A 23,415-nucleotide genomic window follows, 5' to 3' on the forward strand; every position below is an offset into this window, starting at 1 on the left:
GCATATTAATTATGACAACATTCCTATTTCATTTCTTCAAATAAATGACAAAGATACAAACAAACACTGTAAAGACAGGCAGGATTACACACTTACATAGTGGCTCATGGAGATGGAATGCAGAAGCTTTTAAAAGCAATCTGAAGTGTGCTCCCAGAACAGTTCCTAGACGAAATACTTTTCCTCCCAACTCTCTTTCTCCTTTGCAAGGCTGGCAGATACAAAAGGCTGTGCTGCAGCCCCAGCTCCCAGAGCCGCACACAGACCACCGCCCGTCCGGTCCTGAGGGCTGAACTTTCTTCTTTTCTTTCTGGCTGTGCTTTTTTACCTTCTTGACAAGTAGAATGAGGTGAAAGGAGCTGTCCTTTTAAGTCTTTGTATCTCCATTTGTCTGTAGCTTCTGCTTGGGCTGTGTGTCTGCGAATACCAATCCCCCCCGGCCAGCCGACAGCACTGGACGCCCCTTAAAGTGGAGTCCCAGCTATTTCTAAATCTCGCTCTTTCTCTTTTTCGAGTTCCAGGATCCTTCTTATCACCCTTTCCCCCACAGTCTGGCTTAGTCTCTTTGTTTCCGAGCGTAAAAGCACTGGGATTAATATGTTTTCCAGGCCGAGGGAAAACACAGGAATGTGATGTTGAAAAGGACTTTTTTCTTTTCCTTACGCTTCTCTCTTCCCTTTATTTCTTCCCACCTTTACTCTCCTCTCTTCCTTCTCCTTTTTCTTCTTCCTCTTGCCTGGATTCAGTCCCAGAAATGCCAGGACAACCTCAGTTTTGATCCAAACCAAACTCAAACAACAGCAGCCACTGGAAATCAAGGAAACTTCACTAAGAATTTAACAGATCAGCAAAACACCGCCTCCTTCCCACTTCAGCATGGTGAGCGGTGAGCCTGGACTGGGAGGGAGAGAAGGGGCTGTTCTTTGGGTGGGGGTGTTGAAACACTGCACATCATCATAAATCACTTTGGAACAGGATGGCTGAGGACTTAACCCCTTCCCTACTGAGTCATCAGGACACTGCCCCTTCCTGTCTGTACACACACTGTGCTTGGGACAAGGGAAAATTCTCAGATTTCTATATCTGATTGCTTGGTTTTCCTAGAGACAGATAGTCATTTGGGTCAGGGTGCTTGGCTGTACATACACAGACAGTATATATATATATATATATTTATAGTTCTATGAAAGTATTTTTATCTCTTTCTCCCTGCTTCATGTGTTTCATTTGAGGTTGGAAATGCCCATGGAAAACATGGCTGGGTTGTTTTTATTTTATGCTAATTGGGGATCATATTACCGTATTCTTATTCCTAGTTTCTCCTTGGCATGAAAGGAAGCTGGTAAAAGGTTAGAAATGCAAGCAATGGCTGCTGTTCCCCTGAGATTGTGGTCAGCCATTACACAGGGAAAGGCCACTACGACCTCTAATTCTGAGCTCTGGCTGTGGTAGGCTAAGAGCTTCTTCAGAGGGCACGAGTGTATGTACATGTTTGTGTGTGTGTGTGTGTGTGTGTGTGTGTGTTGCAATATCTTGCACTCCAGAGACTTCCAGTATCCGAAGGGCTTTAAACAATCCTTAGAAATAGCCATATCGGAGATACTGAAGCAGCTTTGTGGATCCACCTCACAGATGTGCCATGAGGAATAAGCTTTTAGCAGGGAGGGAAGGTGCCTTGGGTTATACAGATATTCCTTCCAGCCTCTCCAAGTGCATTCAGTCAGTATTAACTGCCCCGGACAGTGGCGAGTCAGTGTTTTCAGGAGATCCCTTGTAAGCTAGATCATGTTAATGTCTACCCTCTCTGGATAAAACCTGGTTCCTGGTTGTTCCTTTTCATCAGTACCATCTCTGACTTGTCATTTACTTTTCCTTCACATGAGCTCCCAGCACTGAATTGAAGATCTGTGGAGGGTTGAGTGTCAGGTTGTCAGTCCACAGCATGAAGACCTGGGGGTGCCAAGAAGGAAGGACCTTCTGTTGAGGATTTCTGTTCTGGCTTTCTGTACATCCAGAACAAACGTGGGCTTCGGGCAGAGACTTCTGTCCCTTGAAGACAGAGATTTCCCCTTTCATGGGATTTACCTGTTAAGTTGATCAAATGCCTAGTGGTGAACTGCATAGTCCTAGATGTGATTTCCTTTTTCACATCATAATGTGTTCTACACAATCCCTTGCTGAGCCTCCTCCCCCCATTCCTTGCTCTTTCTTTTGTCTTCTCCCTGCTAATACTAATTACCATTTATTGAGCATTTTCACATGAGGCTCTGGGCTTGGCACTTTCATATATGCTTTTATTTAACCCTCACAGCATCCCCAAGAGATAGGTGGGATTATCCCCCTTTTACAGATGGGCAACCTGAGACGGAATGAATTTAAGTAATTGCTTACTGTCACACAAATGCTAAGAAGTGGCCCTGAAATTTGAACCCAGATGCAGAACTATCTACAAAGCATTGGGTTATCCTGCCTCTTCCCCCTTTCATTTTCTTCCCATACCTTCTCTTTCTTCTTTTCCTTCAATTTGTTTTTGTTTCCTATATTCACAGAAAAGTCTCAATTTGTTCAACGAGAGTGCTTATAGTTTTAGAGTCCTACTTTCTAAAATAATTGTGTAGCACTACTTTTTGCCTTTCTTAATAGGTCCTTAACATATTTTATCCTTTTTCTTGAATATCCCATGGCTTCTAGAAGCCTCAAAACGGTGTGCACAACAGTCGTCCCCTATGCAATGTGTAGAGTTGAAATGAAACCACTTTAGTTTTATTTGACCTGTACTTAACCTTAAGGGGAAGCCAGCCCAACCCTGAGCTGAGTCTTCCGGACTCAGGCTTTCTTCTCTTCCCTTCCCTTCTATGAGCTTCTGCCACTAGATGGCGCGCTAAACACATATGCGGGAGAGGGACGCTCCAGGAGCTCCCCAACGCCCCACACCCCGCAGCCATCCCGCAGGCACACTGGCAATGTGCAGCTTCTTCTGCCTGTTCAGGGTTTTTCAACCTCAAAACCTAAAGCCTTTTCTAGGACCTCAGAAAAGCCTGCCAGGCAAGTTCTGGGAGCACACGTCTGATAAGAGCTGTTAGGAAGCAAGTTAGCTTGTACCTCTTTCTGGAAAAGCCCTTAATGATACAGGATTTGAAATAACTCAATTTCTAGTCCATGATTTAAAAGTGTCTCCTACCTAGATCTGTCCATTTTTTTCTGTAACCTAAGAAAGAAACACTAATGGCAGATAAAAAAGGGAAAGAAAGGAGAGAGGTGGGGGGATTGATGTTGAGTCAGAGAAAGGTAAAAAAAATAAAATTCAAAACACGATTTTAGAAATGCTAATTTAGGAATTCACTGACAAGACCCTGCCTGACACGGGTAGCATAGTAATTTGAAAGGAGGGAAGGAAAGAGTAAGCAAAACAGATTTGCTTTAGAGACTCTGGGATGGGGGTTATTATTTGATGAAAATGTGAGTAAGTGGAAGGAGGTTTCCAGAAGGGGATGTACTAACTGAGAGGAACCAAGGCTCCAGTGACCTCAGACCAAGACTCAGCAAGATATCCTTTCCCAGGCACCCGAGAGAAACTTTGATTTCTGGCCTAGTTGGTTTCCTACACAGAGTAACACTTCATGGACCTTACTGACTAGTTTCATAGCATTGTTCCATTGCCTGAAAAAACCATTTGCTTAAGAGGAAACCAGAAAGAAAAACTAAAGAACAAAACTTGTAAACTCTTCAGTGTGGTCTTGAAGGGAAACCACCTCTCCCACTCTGTGATAACCTATACCCTCAGCAGGAAGAATAACACAGCCATTTTTTCACATCTTTGTGACGGAGACACAAAACAATATTCACACTGAGGATAATGCTGTGTGCTTTTCCTTTCCACTTGTAACTTTAATCAGTGTTCAGTCTTCAGCCACATTTATGTCATTATGAATGAAAATGAACCCTTCTCCTTCTCAGGATTCACGTTTTTTAGTATTTGTAGGACATTCTTTGTAGCATTCTTTAGTTTGTGTACGACAAACTAAAGAAAAAAATGGCAAAGTCGAGGGGAAAGCCCACAATGACCATGAACTCAGCCCAGAGAAATTCTGAGAAAGGGTAATCCCCAAAAAGAAACACTCTGAAATCGTCTCTGAAATGTCAACAAGCTCACAGATTTAATCTGAAGTTGAGGTATACATATACTTTCCTTAAAAAATAAATTAAAAGTTACCTGATAGTGGCCAAAACTATTGGGAAGAATAGTTTTAATATTTTTAAAAATTCATTTAGTTTTGATTACTTTCAGAGATTTGGCGGGGGCATGAAGACTTTTATTTTCCAGATGGGAAGTTGTTTAAGAAAATGTTGAAGTCTTAATTAGAGCAAATTGAAGGTCCCCCCCCCCCCCCCCCCGCCCCACAGTAGAGATTAAGGAACTTTGTAAATAACTTAATGGCTCTTTTAAATCTTTAACATTAAAATTTTAAATCTTTAACCATTCAACTTTATGCTTGAAGGTTTAGTTGTGAATTGGGAGGGGGTGAACTACACTGAATTCAAGGTTAACTATTGGCCATTTAATGCATACAAAAGTTTATTTCAATCAGGTTTCAGGAGGACAATTCTGAATATGTTGCTCTCCATGCCTTTAGGTATAGCCCAGTAAAGAGTAGTGATCCAATTTCTTTCTCCCTTCTTTCAACCTTTCTCTCAAATGTTTGTCAAGAGTGCAGACTTCATACCAGGAATGAGAGAGTACCAGGCAGTCTCTTCTCCTAAGGACCCCACAGCTCACTGGAGAAGATAAACAAGTATTAGTCAATTATGCTGTCTGCAGCAGTACTGCCAACTTTCTCTTCTTGTAAAAATTCAGTGCATGACTATGACTCCATTCCTATTGAAGACTTTGCCCCTTTGATTCATGGGGCAGGCTTTACCGTGAAAGAGGCTTCCCATGGCAGCCACTATGTGGCACCCAGAAAACATGCTTGGTTTATTCCATCAGTTCTAAAGTCCACTAGAGCCTACAAGAGTCCAAGATGCTCTGTCTGGAGGGATGTGCTGGATTGCCTCACAGGCCTTTAATTCTCATTGTCCCAGTCCCCGTCTTGGCCCTGTCTCTGGCGTCTGCCCTGCTGGGTTTGCCCTGTCTCTCACTCATTTCTCTGTACTGACCTGGCACTTCAGGCTTCAGTCTCATCACTCAGGACATCCCTTTACTCACATGAGAAGGGGTTGACCATGAGGATGGCAATTCATTCATTCAACAAATATTTATTCAATGCCAGGCATTGTTCTAGTCACTGGAGATGCAGCAACAAACACTCCCTGATTTCATGGAGCTTCTGTGCCAATAATAGGACTGACAAGAATATATGAATAAATATACAGACCTAGACATGTGCTTGAAAGAGATTTTTAAGAGGGAAGGGAGTGAAAGGTGATGAAGAGAAGGAGGCCATTTTATTGGGTTGGCCAAAAGGTTCATTTGGTTAATGAATACATTGTTCAATAAAGTTTTTGGTGAAAATGAAAATTGTATTCAGTTCATTCTGCAACATGCAGTACCTGTAACTATCTCTTCCACAGTTTCCCCAGAAACTCCAATAGGAATCTCTTTCCTTTCTCTAAGAAGATATTCAGTAGAGCATCACTTTCTGAACTTTTCATCCTTAAAATATGGATTTTTGTCCTTCCAAGCAGATCTTTAAACTTCTGAGAACATAGAAGGACCACGGATTGAACCTAGGTCCCTTGCATTGGGAGCAAGGAATCAAAGCCACGAGACCACCAAAGAAGTCCCTCAAGAAGTATTTTATTTGTAAAACAAACATTTTATTATGTGTAGATGAACAATATTCACCAATTTATTGAAAGGACACCAGTACTTAGTGAGATATTTGAAACTACCTGTTTCACAGATATTCAGAGTGACAATCTGACTGATGTTTAAAAGAATGAATATTTTTTCTTATGTTTTCAACTGCAGTGCAGCATCATTCCTAACATCCTGCATATAGTTAAGGGGAAAAGTATTATAAATTTATACCAATCAAATGCAGTTGTAAGAAGCAATGACAAGATACCAGAACACAACCCAAGTACAACATAACACTTTAAAAAAGGAAAGAAAAGAAAAAAAATCCACACTGTTAATGAACGAGAGCATTTCTTTATCTCGATTAAATAATGATATTAGAAATAAAAGATGTAGCACTGTAAACCAGTAAAATTAAACCTTATACTTGTATTGAGTTATGAAATTGTGACATTGAGGCATAACATTTTATGTAACATAATATAAATCTTTTATTTATTCATTTATTCAAAAACCACTTAAAGAGCACCTTTTATGTGTTAGGCTTGATTTCAGTATTGGGAATACAGCAACAGACAGAAGTCTCTCCTCTCAAAGAACTTACATTCTGTTAGTGAGAGATAAGCACTCTAAAGAGAAGCAATGAAGGGAAAAGCAATAGTGAATGAAGAAATGTACCATTTAAGATGGGGTGATCAGACATGGTCAGGGGCTAGTTTCATCAAAGTGGTTTTATGCTGCATGTGAAAGAATCAGGCATGCCTTCAACGTTGGTCATCAATTCTTCAACCTTTGATGATGGAGTTGAGTTTTAGTCTTATTCTCTAGGAGCTAAGTCTGTTGAATGAGGTGGATGATCAAATTTATAATTCTGGTTGGGGTCAAAATAATAAAAGATCATAAAGTAACAGGTTTCTTGCACAATTCACTAACTGGCTTTGGAGGAAATATGAAAAAGGAATTTTAAAAATGCTCTGAATGTCTGGCATAGAATAAGGACTTATTATGTGTTTCAATGAATGAATAATTGGTACATCACTATCTATAGCCTCCCAAGATGACTACATTGAAGTCAATGATATTAATTTGAACTCTAGTTTTTTTAAAAGTCACATTCATTTGTAATCACATTTCAAAAATCTCTGTTTAAAAATGGTATTGTTCTAACCTAAATGCTTTTAACCAAAATCTGTTGCAAAAATTCCAGAATGAAGTTCAAATATAAAGTGGTCTTCAAAGCAAGTTAAAAAGCTCAAAGTAGAATTCCTTCTGAATATGTTAACAGGTAACATTCCAAAGTTTTAAATAATATGTTTGCTTAAAAGTTAAGTATGGGAAATAAAAACATGTGGTCCCCTTTACAAATAATTTGTGATGGTGGATTTTGGCAGAAACCTTGGCATTAACTATTGGGAAAATTCAGTCATCACAAATAAATGTTAGTGAGTAACTGCATCAAAATGAGAGGAGCAGCTTAGATTGAAAAAAAGTCACAAATAGAGAACTGTTTCCATGTTTGGAAATTTCACTCATTCATTGGATAAGATTTGCTTTGTCTTTGAGTAAAGAGCACAAAATTTGCAGACAAACAAACCTGAGATTGGAGTCCTCATTTCACTGTTCACTGTGTGACATGGGCAAGGTGTCATCCTCTTTGAACTGTTTTGTAGTTTCTTCATCTACAAAAATGTGAATAGTTTTTTAAATATAAAAAATAGGCTTCAATTTTTCTAAAGATGATTTTATTAGAATGCTTCATGGTCCAAATAATAGCAAATTTACTGCTAACTGCTATAAATGACAGGAAATTTGTCAGCTCACACCAGTAAAACATCCTGAAGTATGAGAGGATTATTGGTTGATTTGCTTCAAAAGTTCTAAGTCTTTTTTATTTATTGTGGTAAAATACACACAACTCCTGGCATTTCAATGATTTTAAGTGTAGAGTTTGACAGCATTAACTACATTCATGTTGTTATGCAACCATCACCATTGTCTACCTGCTAAACATTTTCATCTTCCCAAATTGAAATTCTGTACTTGTTAAACAATAACTGCTTGTTCCTCCTTTTTCTCAGTCCCAGGTAACCACAATTCTACTTTCTGTCTCTATTGAGAATGGCGATTTTTAATGTATGAAATATGGCTAATACCAGCTCAATGGTGGGAGAAATGGTGTTCACACCAGAGCAGTCATAAACTCAGACTTCCAGCCTAAGGCAAAAGGCAAGTGAAACAACATGGGAAGGAGCTAAAGGGCCAGACAGAGGTGCTAAGCATCAAACATAAAGAAGAAGGACTACGCATTGGATGGAGATTCACTTATTATGTATTTTGTGCCAATCTGTCATGAAATCAGAAGCCAGAGCAGTGTTTACACTTTGTGTCTTCTGTTGGCTCTCATTTATTTCAATTGGTTTTCTGGCCACCAGACTCATCCTTTCCAATCCATCCTCCAAATGACTGTCACTTTCATTGTCTTTGAACATTGATGCTTCACTCCTGCTACAAACTCCTCAATAGTGAGCAGAGAACTTCAGAGAGAAAGTTCAAGTTTCCCCTGGCCTAGAAGTGAGATGGGAAAGTTGACATTGATGCTAGCAGTAATGATGAAAACCTGGTGATGCTGTGAAGTTGGATTCAGTTGAAAGGAGGAGTGAGATGGTATACCTGAAATGTTATACCCAAGTGGAGCTCGGCACCCTGAGCTTGCCTCCTGCAAAGAAGATTTTGAACTTTAATAAACAGATGAATATGGTGTAGAAGGTGCCTTGAGGAACAAGAGAAATGTGTGGACTCAAAACCATGTTCTTCAGGAAAAAACTACTTGATAGTTTGAGTATGAGCAGCACAGAATTCACTGGAACTATCAACCCCCCTAGAGATACATCTCACAGGGTACACTGAAAAAAGACCACCACCATATTTGAAGGAAAAGCAGAGCCCAGAGCCTCTGTTTCCAATTAAAGAGCAGCTCAGTTATGTGATTTGGAAATTGAGGAGCACTGATTTCATTAATTATGGGTCTTAACAACTTGGCTATTAGAAAATTTGCCTGAGTGTAAACTTGGAATAAGATGAAAAGAATTTATTTTCACCATGGTGGACCTAAATTAACCCAGTTATATTTGAAACTTAGAAAAAGGAAAAAGGCAGAAAAAGAATATTGTGGTTTTAATTTTATTTTTATAAATAAAATAATTGTTATTTTTTAAAAGAAAGATTGTGACTTTATTCTTAATTTAAGATCTATCAAGATAGATGAACATTGTAATGTATACACACTATTCATGGTGAGCTAGTATGTCTAAATTTTCAAGATTTCTGTATGTGATTATAAATAGAAATATAGCATCAAGCAATATTTTAAATCCAGAATTATCTTTAAGAAGATTTTTAAATATTTACTTATTTTTAAAAATTTTTATTTTTTTAAACTATGAAAGTTTGATAACACATTTACAGGAGACTTGAAAAAAAACAAGGTTACATATAGCTCCACACTATATATTACAATTATTTTTTAAGTAGATAAATTAAGCATTTTAGTAGGAATTTTGAGATCAAACTCTCAAAACTTAACAGAATGAATATATAGAGAAATATAAGGATATAGTAGACCTGAAAAGCTGAACTGAAAAGACCTGAACTGTGAACCAACTCAACATAATTAAGATTTATACAATTTTCACACAACAGTAGGATACAAATTCTATTCTAGTTCCCACAGACTATAAACTAGGAGACACTGGAACACATCCAAGGACATAAAACAATGTGCACAGATTTTATGGTCTAAAGGTATTGAAATCATACAGTCTCTTCTCTTGTCTCTGTGAAATTGTGTTAGAAAACAACATCAAAAGATATTTGAAAACAACACACATATTTTCAAGTGCAGTATGACATTTGCCAAAAGAAATCTTTGACTTAGCCATCAAAATAATATTTATTTATTTGACTGCTTTGGGTCTTAGTTGCATGGGGGATCTCTAGTTGTAGCATGCAAACTCTTAGTTGCAGCATGTGGGATCTAGTTCCCCACCCAACCAGGGATTGAACCTAGGTCCCTTGCATTGGGAGCAAGGAATCAAAGTTGCTAGACCACCAAAGAAGTCCCTTAAGAAGTATTTTATTTGTAAAACAAACATTTTATTATGTGTAGATGAACAATATTCACCAGTTTATTGAAAGGACACCAGTACTTAGTGAGATATTTGAAACTGCCTGTTTCACAGATATTCAGAGTGACAATCTGACTGATGTTTAAAAGAATGAATATATTTTTTTATATTTTCAACTGCAATGGAACCAGTTAAATGTTCACCCAACTATTCAAACTCGATTTACCTCAATGGAAAAATAACCCAACTGATTTATTGTTCCTCCCTTTTCCCCACTGTGTTTTTCCAGCATTCTGACAGCTATGCTTACATGTGTTCAAATACTAGATAACATTTCAGCTTGCTAGAAGAAAAATGTTATAAATATCAGAGCTGTTCAAGGATGAAGAAAGATGCATGGGGAACCAGGAAACTCCCTGTTGGAGAAGATGTTAAAATAGGAGTTCCTTTGCAGAGAATTTAAGCATTAGGTGAGTGGCTAACTCAGGTGAAAGTTTAGCCTTAAAGATTGTAGGAGTCTATAGTTACTATGATTACTATATATGAATTGATGCATTTCTCTGGATTCTTTATGAAAAAAAATTTACATGAACTAAATTATCAGAGTTTTCATCTAAAGGCACAAAGTAGAGAAGCAAGTGTCATCATAACAGAATTATTTACTAACAGATTGTCCACTTACAAAGTTAATTGCCAAACATTTTTTAATCCATGTAACAACTTTGCTATCAATTAACAACTTTATCTAGCTAGAATGGTGAACAATTGCTGAAATTACATGCAGAGATATTAACAAGTAGAAATGACAGAGGAGAAAGTCAACAAGAATGAAAATATTATTGGAATCTCAGTGAAAATTTACAGATTACACTAAGTCTTTCAGAATATTACTGAAGCCATTGAGTAAGCTTAAAAATGTGATCTTCATAGGAGCCATGCTGTAAAAGTCCAAACTGTGAAGTGATGAATACTAGGTCATGTTACATAGTCTTGTGGGAAAATCTTACTCTCCCCCAAATCAACAGGTGAGTGTAGGGAGTTCTGTGGTGGCATAGTGGTTAGGATTCTGGGCTTCTATTGGGGGAACTGAGATCCCACAAACTGCGTGGTGTGGCAAAAAAAAAAAAAAAAGAAAAACAAAAGAATTTAGTGTGCATTTGCAATTATAACTCAATTTGTTAAGTCTAAAACAAACTTCTTATTTTCCTAACAGATTTCAAGATAAGGTTGCAAACAAACTTTAATTTGCTATGACAGTACCTGTTGAGGTGGATTGACTTTAATGGCTTTTTCTCAGGATTAAATTTTTGTTAAGTAACACAAACTTTCTGTACTCTCACAAAGAGCCCCTCCAAATGATCTGAAAACAAACATGTAAAATAAGATGCATTGTACTAATAATTTTTAAGAAATTATTTAAACAAATCCACAGAAAATATAGCCAATGTATGTCAACCGCAAAGAAAAAAAGTTTAAGCCTGTTCTGTCTGAAAATCCTTTGGAAATTGAAGATGATGCATGCATCCTAAGTTGCTTCAGTCATGTCCAACTCTTTGCAACCCTATGGACTGTAGCCTGCCAGGATCCTCTGTCCATGGGATTCTCCAGGCAAGAATTCAGGAGTGGGTTGTTATGCCCTCCTCCAGGGGAATCTTCCTGACCCAGGGATCAAACTCAGGTCTCTTGTGTTTCCTGCATTGGCAAATGGATTCTTTACCACTAGTGCCACCTGAGAAATCAAAGATAATTCCATTAATTATTTACACTGAAAACAGTTTAGTCAAAGCCTGAAGCATCCCCTCAGATGTCAGTTGTTGAATGCAATTATGCATGACTATGGGTCATCTTTTTAGATGATTCAGTATATATACACTCAGATATGTGAAAGTTCTGCACTCAATATGCCAGCAAATTTGGAAAACTCAGCAGTGGCCACAGGACTGGAAAAGGTCAGCTTTCATTCCAATCCCAAAGAAAGGCAATGCCAAAGAATGTTCAAGCTACCACACAATTGCACTTAACTCACACGCTACCAAAATAATGCTCAAAATTCTCCAAGCCAGGCTTCGACAGTACATGAACCATGAACTTCCAGATGTTCAAGCTGGATTTAGAAAAGGCAGAGGAACCAGAGATCAAATTGCCAACATCTGCTGGATCATCAAAAAAGCAAGAGAGTTCCAGAAAAACATCTATTTCTGCTTTATTGACTATGCCAAAGCCTTTGACTGTGTGGATCACAACAAACTGTGGAAAATTCTGAAAGAGATGGGAATACCAGACCACCCAACCTGCCTCTTGAGAAACCTGTATGCAGGTCAGGAACCAACAGTTAGAACTGGACATGGAACAACAGACTGGTTCCAAATAGGGAAAGGAATACATTAAGGTTGTATCTTGTCACCCTGCTTATTTAACTTCTATGCAGAGTACATCATGAGAAGTGCTGGGCTGGATAAAGCACAAACTGGAATCAAGATTGCCGGGAGAAATATCAATAACCTCAGATATGCAGATGTCACCATTCTAATGGCAGAAAGGGAAGAAGAACTAAAGAGCCTCTCGGATGAAAGTGAAAGAGGAGAGTGAAAAAGTTGGCTTAAAGCTCAAAATTCAGAAAACTAAGATCATGGCATCTGGTCCCATCACTTCATGGCAAATGCATGGGGAAACAATGGAAACAGTGAGAAACTTTATTTTTTGGGACTCCAAAATCAATGCAGATGGTGACTGCAGCCATGAAATTAAAAGATGCTTTCTCCTTGGAGTAAAAGTTATGACCAACATATTAAAAAGCAGAAACATTACTTTGCCAACAAAGGTCCGTCTAGTCAAGGCTATGGTTTTTCCAGTAGTTGTGTATGGATGTGAGAGTTGGACTGTAAAGAAAGCTGGACACTGAAGAATTGAAGATTTTGAACTGTGGTGTTGGAGAGGACTCTTGAGAGTCCCTTGGACTGCAAGGAAATCAAACCAGTCAATCTTAAAAGAAATCTGCCCTGAATATTCTTTGGCAGGACTGATACTGATGCTGAAACTCCAGTACTTTAGCAACATGATGTGAAGAACTGACTCATTTGAGAAGACCCTGATGTTGGTTAAGATTGAAGGCAGGAGGAGGAGGGGATGACAGAGGATGAGATGATTGGACAGCATCACCGACTCAATGGATATGAGTCTGAGCAAGTTCCAAGAATTGGTTAAGGACAGCCTGGTGTGCTGTAATCCATGGGGTCACAAAGAGTCAGACACAACTGAACTGAACTGAAGGTCTATTCCACCTCTGCCTCTGACCTCTGCTCCATTGACCCTGTCTTGGCCTCTTGACCCACCTCTAGTGTTTTGGAGTCCAGTGCATCAGTCTGAGTTCCTACTAGAGTTAATTTCTGCTCCCACAATCCTCACAGGCATGTTGACCTAAATAAAGAGGTAAACTGAGTCAAACTCAAAAAATGAGTTTACTTGGAAATAGCAAAGTAATTGCAATTGGGATATGCAAATTGCAACAAGCTACAGGTGAGTCAAGTGAGGTTGTATTTTTGGTAACGGATGTAGAGGGGAGAGTTCAGTTAGAGTCAGCTAAAATAAAAAACAAGTGAAAGGACTTCCCTGGTATTACAGTGGATAAGAATCCATGTGCCAATGCAGAGGCACTGGTTTGATGTCTGGTGCAGGAAGATTCTACATGCCACAAAGCAAATAAGTCCATGCGCTATAACTACTGAAGCCTGCAAGCTCTAGGGCCTATGAGCCACAATTACTGAGCCCCTGTGCTGCAATTCCTGAAGCTTTCAAGCCTAGAGCCTCTGCTCCACGAGAGAAGCCTCAGCAATGAGAAGTCCATGTACTGCAATGAAGAGTAGCTCACCACAATGAAGACCCAGCACAACCAGAAATAAATAAATAAATAAAAATAAATTCTAAAACAAACAAAAAACAAATGAAGATCAGCCTTGAAAACTTTCTGAGCAGACAAAATCAGTCTAGCCACACAAAGCTCAATTCGACCGACAAGACCTGACTCATCTCTCATTTGTGCTTTTGACAAAACTTCTCAAGGTTGTTATGAGACAACCTCTGACCAACCCCCATCATATCAGAAAATTCTGACACCATCAGTTTTCTGTAAATCAGGGGCTTATTATAATTAGACTTTTAGTCCTTATGTTTTGTCTTCCTTGAGGGCATGTGTGTGAGATTCTCTTTATATTTTCCAGTTCTAATTTAGATTAAATTCTTCTACAGGTATTACCTAGGGTTCTTAAAGTAAATTTATCTCTACCCCAGAGTTCCATCTTAACAGTAAATTATCAAGATAGACTGTTTTGACCAGTCAAAATTTCTAGTTTACTGGAAGCCAATCTGGTTCTTCCCTAGTCACAGAATAATGCCCTGGAGAGAGTTAGGAAAGTCAGAAATCCAGGAACAGAGATGGATGTTCAGGTCTTCTCATAATTGAGCTAGGAAGACTTTGGAGGAAAATTCAGATAAGACAGAGCCTCAAATGTAGACAAGAGTCCAAAGATCAATCCAAACAGCATTTCTTGACCTTTCTGTTACCTTCCTTTCTCTTTACAGAACTCATGATCTAACATGATGACCATAAATACATTGGCTTTTGGGCCGAGGCAGCACAGTACAACTTTGGAAGAAGGACCCTGAGGTAGCATTCTCCTCAATGGCAGTTTTTCACTTATTTGCTCATCACTGCAAGAAAGGACTTAACCTCTGGCTGCCTCCCTTTATAGTATTACATAATCCATTCTTCACTGAGGGCCCAACCCTAGTTGCTAGTTGCTTAATTGGATGAAGAAAATTTTAAATCTTGGACTTTAAATGTTTAAAAGGCTTATCTGTGTGGCTTAGTGTCATTTCCCTCTATGTTGGTAAATTCATGCCAAATGTGTTTATTTAACATGATGACTTTTACATGAAGTAATAGGATAAAGTCTTCAGCCACCTATCTTGCTCCTACTTAGTTCTCCTTGTTTTAGGAATAGGAAACTCAGTCCCTTGTTTCCCCTGGCTCTAAATAAGCCCAGAGCAATCCCTGAAAGCTCTTCTGTGGGACATACCAAGACAGTGTCTCACACTCTCTGGAGTTCATGATGGAAACGAGACAGAGATTAGAAATATGTAGACCCTTCTCTTTGTCTGTCTTCCAGACACCCTGTGAGGGCTGGTAAAAGTGTTCTTATTCTCCAAATATTCACTGGCAATGAACTTGTGTAATAAAATTATGTTTGGGGTTTGTAGTTGGTTCTTTTAAATGAACATCTGTTATTCTCTTTCAGTTGAAAGTTTCTGAACACTGGGCAGGGCAACTTGGCTTCCTCCACCACCTCTGCAGAGTGACAAATGGAGCCTGTCGTCTGTCAGCGGCTTGTTGATTGGTTGACCAGTCACCATGGTCTCCCACAGCTGTTTTTCCTCTGAGAGGTTGGAGTGTGGGGAGGGAGGAAGTCAGGGTCAGCTTGTTCTGTGCATGTAGCCCATGGGAGTTCCAGGAGTAGGAATATTTCATTAAACTGCTCTGATCAGCCGTTATTGGATGATGTGTGGGTGAAGCAGGCAGAGGATTTGTACTTTTGGAATGGTGGATCATAGCAGTTTTGTTTTCAAATCAATTGTTTTTACCTCTTGGTGTCTCTCTTCCCTTTGCCTATGGTACAGATTTTAAATAATGTGACCTGTGCAAGGAAATGAGAGATGTGATTACAAGGAGTGCTTTATTTTCACCAGAGAAATATGTGTTTTGCATCTGCCTTATGAGTTCCATAGTATTCAGAAATGGAAGTTTATTTTCTTTATGCTTCAGCACCAGCAAATATTGGATTGGCCAAAAAGTTCATTTGGGTTTTGCCATTACATCTTATGGAAAATCTGAACGAATTTACTGGCCATTGGCCAACCCAATTCAAAAATACTTCAAGTTCCCCAGGCCGCTCCAACTCTATTAGCTTCAGGACTCTGGCTTTCAAGAGGACCAACATGCTGCTGCTGCTGCTGCTAAGTCGCTTTAGTCATGTCCGACTCTGTGCGACCCCATAGACGGCAGCCCACCAGGCTCCCCCGTCCCTGGGATTCTCCAGGCAAGAACACTGGAGTGGGTTTCTATTTCCTTCTCCAATGCATCAAAGTGAAAAGTGAAAGTGAAGTCTCTCAGTCATGTCCGACTCTTAGCAACCCCATGGACTGCAGCCCACCAGGCTCCTCTGTCCATGGGATTTTCCAGGCAAGAGTACTGGAGTGGGGCGCCATTGCCTTCTCCGAGAGGACCAACATAGAAGACCTCAAAAGCTGTTTCGCCAAAGCCTAAGTAAAATCATAGCAGCGGTGGTAAACATTCATTTGATACACTGTTGGTGTCTCTCTCCGTATATCTGTGGTACAGATTTTAGGTAATATGGTCTGTGCTAAGGCAAATGAGAGATGTTACTACAAAGAGTGCTTTATTTGTATACATTTGATATACTGTTGTAGGATTATTACTCTTCCAACTCACAGCTCCAGTCATTTTACTGTCTTACTCAAACTCCGTTAATGGCTTGCAACTTTCAACAATACAAGTCACACTCTTTCACTCTGCATTTAGACTCTGCTAGGATCTGATCTCAGAGAAGGAAATGGCAACCCACTCCAGTGTTCTTGCCTGGAGAATCCCAGGGACAGGGGAGCCTGGTGGGCTGCCATCTATGGGGTTGCACAGGGTCGGACACTACTGAAGCGACTTAGCAGCAGCAGCAGTGTATATATGTCAATCCAAATCTCCCAATTCATCCCATCCCCTTTTCTCCCCTTAGTATCCATATCCATATGTTTGTTCTCCATGTGTGTCTCTATCTCTGTTTGGCAGATAAGATCACCTATACCATTTTTCTAGATTCCACATAGATGCATGAATATACAATATTTGTTTTTCCCTTTCTGACTTACTTCATTCTGTATGGCAGCCTCTAGGTCCATCCATATCTCTGCAAATGGCACAATTTTATTCTTTTCTTTTTGGCTGAGTAATGTTCTACTGCACATATGTTCCACATCTTCTTTATTCATTCCTCTATTAATGGACTTTTAGGTTGCTTCCCTGTCCTGGTTACTGTAAATAGTGCTGCAGTGAATACTGGGTGCATGTATCTTTTTGAATTATGGTTTTCTCCAGGTATATACCCAGGAGTGGGATTGTTGAGTCATGTGGTAGGTCTATTTTTAGTTTTTTAAGGCACCTCCATACTGTTCTCTGTAGCACCTTCTTCAATCTAGTCAAAATGCACCACATACTGTTTCTTTGTTGCCCCTTGATGATCTCCTTCTATATTTTGCTTATTCTTTTGGCTGATCTCTTCAAGTCCATGTGGCCCCTGTCAAGTCCAAATGCACCTGCTGCACAGAGTCTTCCCAGCTGAGCCCACTTCTGCCTCCTCCAAATATCCAACGACTCACCCTTCCCTCTCTCAAAGCACCTTTAGTACTTTATCTGGACAACTGACTCACAGTGCCCAGTTGTCCTATCTCCCTCCATAGGAGCAGGAAGAACCTGCATCCAGCTATTCTTTCTACTTTCCCTCAGTTCAGTTCAGTTCAGTTGCTCAGTCATCTCCAACTCTTTGTGACCCCATGGATCACAGCACGCCATGCCTCCCTGTCCATCCCAAACTTCCGGAGTTAGTTAAACTCATGCCCATCGAGTTGGTGATGCCATCCAGCCATCTCATCCTCTTTTGTCCTCTTCTCCTCCTGCCTCCAATCCCTCCCAGCATCAGGGTCTTTTCCAATGAGTCAACTCTTCGCATGAGGTGGCCAAAGTATTGGAGTTTCAGCTTCAGCATCAGTCCCTCCAATGAACACCCAGGACTGATCTCATTTAGGATGGACTGGTTGGATCTCCTTGCAGTCCAAGGGACTCTCAGGAGTCTTCTCCAACACCACAGTTCAAAAGCATAAATTTTTTGGCGCTCAGCTTTCCTCACAGTCCAACTCTCACATCCATACATGACCACTGGAAAAACCATAGCCTTGACCAGACGGACCTTTGTTGGCAAAGTAATGTCTCTCTTTTTTAATATGCTGTCTAGGTTGGTCATAACTTTCCTTCCAAGGAGTAAGTGTCTTTTAATTTCTTGGCTGCAATCACCATCTGCAGTGATTTTGGTACCCCAAAAAATAAAGTCTGACACTGTTTCCCCTGTTTCCCCATCTATCTCCCATGAAGTGATGGGACCAGATGCCATGATCTTAGTTTTCTGAATGTTGAGCTTTAAGCCAATTTTTTCACTCTCCTCTTTCACTTTCATCAAGAGGCTTTTTAGTTCCTCTTCACTTTCTGCCATAAGGGTGGTGTCATCTGCATAACTGAGGTTATTGATATTTCTCCTGGCAATCTTAATTCCAGCTTGTGCATCTTCCAGCCCAGCGTTTCTCATGATGTACTCTGCATATAAGTAAAATAAGCAGGGTGACAATATACAGCCTTGATATACTCCTTTTCCTATTTGGAACCAGTCTGTTGTTCCATCTCCAGTTCTGACTGTTGCTTCCTGACCTGCATACAGGTTTCTCAAGAGGCAGGTTGGGTGGTCTGGTATTCCCATCTCTTTCAGAATTTTCCACAGTTCATTGTGATCCACACAGTCGAAGGCTTTGGCATAGTCAATAAACCAGAAATAGATGTTTTTCTGGAACTCTCTTGCTTTATCGATGATCCAGCGGATGTACTTTCCCTAGGGCCTTGCAATTACTACATACTTGATCAATTTTCATTACAAATATAGCAATAGACATTTGTAGAGAGCTTTAAAGTTTACTTAGTTGATTCACTTTACAAAGTTATTTCAATTTACAAAGTTGTTTCATTTAATTCATTAATTCACTTAATTCTCATAAGTGAAAGTAGAAAGCACAGGTGCTCCCTTTACTATAAATGAGGAGAAGGGAAAGGGAATTAATTTTTAGTCAGAATTAACTTTTACCTATTTATCAAACTATTTATGACCTTCTTAATGTCTGCCTCTTCTGCCATTTTTTAAGCTCATGAGAGCAGAATCATGACTGTTTTTTCACTGTTGTGTTTCCAATGCCTGACACATTGCTGGATGTAGTATAAAAGCTCATTGAACATAGCTGAATGAATGAATGAGTGAATATTATGAGACAAACTGTGATCTAAATCTTCTATATGAACTATTTTACTCTCAGAGCAGGCATTATCTCTATCTCACAGGCAAGGAAATTAAGTCTCCAAGGCACACAGAGTTTGTGTGTTAGCTAGAATTGAAACACAGATCTCATGATTATAGATATTGTGTGTTTATCATCACACCATCAGTGACTTTAAGTTGTCTTTCTTTTGTTGTTGTCATTTTTTCTCCTTTAATTGTTTTATAATTCAATTAAAAAATAAATTTCAAGAATTACTTTAACTCTTAAACATTTAGCTCTGTTAGTTACAAACAGTTACAAAATACTGGATAGTATATTAGTCATTATTACCAAATTCAACGGTAATTATTGAGGGTAGATGAGAGTGCATCCTTGAAAGGAAGGAAATAATTTTTTACAGATTTCTCTGCCTGTGTAGTTTCCTGCTTTTGAACTAAAAATGAAGTATAATTAAATTCCTATCACAATTTATTTTCTCCTAAGTGACCTAGAGGAATATGCAGAGTTACATTTTGATAGTTGTCACTGAAGAAAGGAAATGAACATATATTGAGCAATCTCTTCATGCCAGGACTTTGTTTAGGTCAATTCTTGATGAGGTAAGTATTATTATCTCCTTTATTTTACGAAGGAAGACAGTATTGCTTTTATTTCTAAGCACAGTTTATTTTTATATCTATTCAAATAAAAGGTTGAATTTTTCATTGAATTGTCCAACTATCCTGCTTTCTCTCTGTGTGAAATTTGGTTAAAGATTTTCTTCTGATTAAACAGCATTTTCGTACTTAAAGTCAAAAGGGGAAGCTTGAAATTTGTATTTTTTCAGTCTTCTTTCATAGCATTTTAATACTGTGGTTAAGTCATTGGGCTCAAAATTTTGTGTTTGATTAACACAAGCATGCAGAAATGGAATTAAGTAATGTCTGATGATAATGATGATGATGACAATGATTTAATGTGTTTGTTTTCTTTTTGTCATAAGATCTACATACTTCTCTTTAACTTCTCAACATACATTTGGGAAGCCAAGTCTAAAACTACTTGCTTTGAAAGGTAAACTATTTCAACATTATTTCTAAGAGAGAATTGAGTTTATTTATATTTTATATATCTGTGTTAATCTACCTTTACTATCTGATTTGCATCTTTAAGATTTAGTATGCATCCCGAGGAAACCAGAATTGAAAGAGACACATGTACCCCTCATTTCAGCACTGTTTACAATAGCCAGGAAATGGAAACAATCTAGATGTCCATGCAGACAAAAGGATAAGAAAGCTGTGGTACATATACACAATGGAATATTACTCAGCTATTAAAAAGAATGTATTTGAATCAATTCTCATGAGGAGGATGAAACTGGAGCCTCCTATACAGAGTGAAGTAAGTCAGAAAGAAAAGCACCAATACAGTATATCAATGCATATATATGGAATTTAGAAAGATGATAATGATGACCCTATATGTGAGACAGCAAAAGAGACACAGATACAAAGAACAGTCTTTGGACTCTGTGGGAGAAGGTGAGTGTGGGATGATCTGAGGGAATAGCATTGAAATATGTATATTATCATATGTGAAATAGATAGCCAGTCTAGATTCAATACGTGATACAGAGTGCTCAGGGCTGGTGCACTGGGACAACCCTGAGGGATGGGATGGGGAGGGAGGTGGGAGAGGGGTTCAGGATGGGGAACACATGTACACCCATGGCTGATTCATGTTAATGTATGGCAAAACCACTACAATATTGTAAAGTAATTAGCCTCCAATTAAAATAAATAAATTAATTAAAGAATATTTAGTATGTGTCTTAGTCACAGAAACTAAACATGTTCTGCTTTGCTTTTGTGCAGACCTCAATTACTAAACTGCTGGTAAGCAGTTAGTTTTCACAAAGTGTATTTGATCAAAAGACTATAAAGGCAAAGCTTTATTCTCTGACATCAGTCCCATAAGCCTGGTTGGTTTCCACAGCATGTTATCATCATGATACAGACTTAAGGAAAACTTTTAGAAACATGGTAGATTAGCAACCTCTAATCATTCCTGGATGGAGCCTACTCTCAAATGCAATCCAAAACTGACATCACAGAGAATCTTTTGTAGAAATTTCTATTTTCGTGGTTACTCTTGCAGTGCAAAATATTTATGTGAGCTGAAATTCTTCAAAGTGACTATTGAAAGGATATCATCTCATTTCTTCTTACGTATGTCTTCATGGTCTCACCTCAAATTTATGGACTTTTTATGTTAAGGGATCCTTGAAAGAAACATCTGCAAAGGGAATTTGGGACATTGAAATGCCAACTGTAAAAAAGTAAAAATGTACCTTCTAAATAGAGTTTTCTAAATAATTGCATCAATTAAGTAGAAACAAAAGTTCCTTTTCTGATGGTTGGAAAGTAGTCTTTTCTTTGATGGGTCCCTATATACCCACACATAACTGCAGGGCTCCAGGTCAGTTCTGTAGAAGTCCCAGGTCCAGAGAGCTAAACACCCTTCAAGAACTGTGAGGGAAGGGAAGGTCCTTGCAAGTGCCTCTTGAGCCCTGTCCATCATCTTGCTGTCCCTGCCTGCGTGTGATGAACACCATTTCCCTTCCTTACTATAGTCTTTAGGACCTCTCCGGATTTATAATTGTCATACACTTTGATGTTAACTGTCATTTCTTGGCCATCAAGTTTAACATCATTCCACTTCAGTTGCCTGGTTCTGGTCTTTGTAGACCTACTTTGTCCTTACTGCCTATTTGTAAACTTCTCTAGTCCCCCATTTCCACTGGAATTTCCCACTATAATAGCTATTTAATGCCTCCTCCTGCTCAAAGCAGGTATAACCCGAGGTGACTAACCCAGAGGAAGTTCATCCTTCAGGTTTTGACAAGATATACCCAGTGAGTGTGGGTCTTCCCCGATGATTCAGTGGTAAAGAATGGAGATGTGGGTTCAGTCCCTGGGTAGGGAAGATTCTCTGGAGAAGGAAATGGCAACCCACTTCAGTATTCTTGTCTGGGAAATCCCATGGATCAAAGAGCCTGGTGGGCTACAGTCCATGGCATTAAAAAATAGTTGGACAAGACTTAGTGACTAAACAACAACAACCCAGTGAATGCGTATTATAACAAATGCAGATAATGATTTTTGAAGTTAGTAGTCATCTAACTAGGGCTTCTCTAGTGGGTTAGATGGTAAAGAATCTGCCTGCAATGCAGGAGACCTGGGCCAACCTATACTGCTTATACGTATTTTTTATTTTCTTTTCCCTAGGACTCTACTTGGATGTGTTGTTGGTCATGGGGGAAAGTAGGAGGTAAATGTGGACAGAGGATTTGACACTTATTGTAGCTGCAACCTGTAGGGATGATTCTCTAGAGAACTATGTGGATGAGAAGCAATTCTTCTAGAAGTTGAAACAGTTCTAGATTACATGCTGAATTGTCTACCACTTTACCAAAGACATAGTAAAATACATAAATGTTATTTTTCTTCCTTAATTCCAAATGAATGTATGTGTGTATATGTCTGTGCGCATGTATAATTCTGAGTATGTTAATAACTCTTATTTTCTCACAAAAATTAAATGAAATTTCAATTTTATTATTATTTTTTACTTTAGTGATTAACCACAGGGAATCCAAAGATCTGAGTCCCTGGGTCTGTGTTCAATTTTAACTGTAGGTTCATCAGTTCTTTATTTCTAAAGGCAAATTCTCCAATAACTTCAAGTCCTAGAAAGAAAAGTCTGTACACTTGAGACTAACACCTATTGTAAATCAACTATCCTCTAATAAAACATATATATGTATATATATGCTTGCAAAGTCGAAAAAAAGTACTCACACAGTAGGAGTCAAAACTTCCTGTTTGGAAACAAACAGTATGACCATGCATGCCTGCTCACTTGTGTCAGACCCCAAGATGTAGGCCTCAAGGCTCCTCTGTCCATGAGATTCTCCAGACAAGAATACTGGAGTGGGTTGCTGTTTCCTTCTCCAGGGTATCTTCTCAACTGAGGGATCAAACCCATGTCTCTTGTGTCTCCTGCACTGGCAGGTGGGTTCTTTACCAGGTGAGGTCATAATGGGGTGTTTAAATATCATTTTTCCTCCACTGACTTCTTTTCAAATAAAATTCAAATTAATCAATATGCCATTGAGGCATATCTTGGCTCAGTCTGCCCTGGGCCCCAACAGTGCTCATGCTGAAATCTCCATTTGTAATTGTTCAGAGTTCCCTGGAAATGAAAAATATATGTATATAATTGTTCTGAGTTCTCTGGAGAAAAAGAAATCAAATAGGTACTTATTACCTAAAATAAATCTTGTTGAAT

The 23,415-nt window shown here is 38.9% G+C and overlaps 1 protein-coding gene and 1 long non-coding RNA gene across 3 annotated transcripts in view; one reads left to right on the forward strand and one right to left on the reverse strand.

Moving 5' to 3' along the window:
- The window catches only part of CCDC80 (coiled-coil domain containing 80), a 33,106-nt gene extending 32,181 nt beyond the window's left edge, over positions 1-925 (reverse strand). Inside the window, exon 1 of the mRNA XM_065942320.1 lies at positions 97-925. The gene's annotated coding sequence lies outside the window, so the exon portion shown is untranslated. The remainder of the gene's footprint in view (positions 1-96) is intronic.
- LOC136173061 (uncharacterized) lies at positions 751-22,533 on the forward strand. 2 transcript variants are annotated; one of them, XR_010664170.1, is made up of 8 exons: positions 751-879; positions 7,008-7,085; positions 14,503-14,587; positions 15,219-15,363; positions 19,567-19,682; positions 20,066-20,136; positions 20,242-20,606; positions 22,353-22,533. It is a non-coding gene; the product is annotated as an uncharacterized lncRNA (long non-coding RNA). The 2 variants fall into 2 exon arrangements; XR_010664169.1 differs by having other exon boundaries at positions 20,242-20,466.
- Positions 22,534-23,415: the final 882 nt, after the last annotated feature.

This window comes from Muntiacus reevesi, chromosome 8 (genome assembly GCF_963930625.1).
Source record: "Muntiacus reevesi chromosome 8, mMunRee1.1, whole genome shotgun sequence".
Taxonomy (NCBI): Eukaryota; Metazoa; Chordata; class Mammalia; order Artiodactyla; family Cervidae; genus Muntiacus; species Muntiacus reevesi.